This window comes from Arachis duranensis, chromosome 5 (assembly GCF_000817695.3).
Source record: "Arachis duranensis cultivar V14167 chromosome 5, aradu.V14167.gnm2.J7QH, whole genome shotgun sequence".
Classification (NCBI taxonomy): domain Eukaryota; kingdom Viridiplantae; phylum Streptophyta; class Magnoliopsida; order Fabales; family Fabaceae; genus Arachis; species Arachis duranensis.
This window is the reverse complement of record NC_029776.3, coordinates 91,550,665-91,550,976: the sequence shown is the minus strand read 5'-3', so window position 1 is coordinate 91,550,976 and position 312 is coordinate 91,550,665.

The following is a 312-nucleotide window of genomic DNA, read 5'->3' as shown; positions in this document are numbered from 1 at the left end:
TGTATGTAGGGTTTCACCATTGTCAGTGGCTACCTCCCATCCTCTCAGTGAAAATGTTCAACACACCCTGTCACGGCATGGCTATTCAGCTGTTGGTTCTCGATCATGTCGGAATAGAATCCAGTGATTCTTTTGCGTCTGTCACTAACGCCCCACAATCGCGAGTTTGAAGCTCGTCATAGTCATTCAATCATTGAATCCTACTCAAAATACCACAGACAAGGTTTAGAACTTCCGGATTCTCTTGAATGCCGCCATCAATTCTAGCTTATACCACGAAGATTCCAGTTAAAGAATCCAAGAGATATCCAC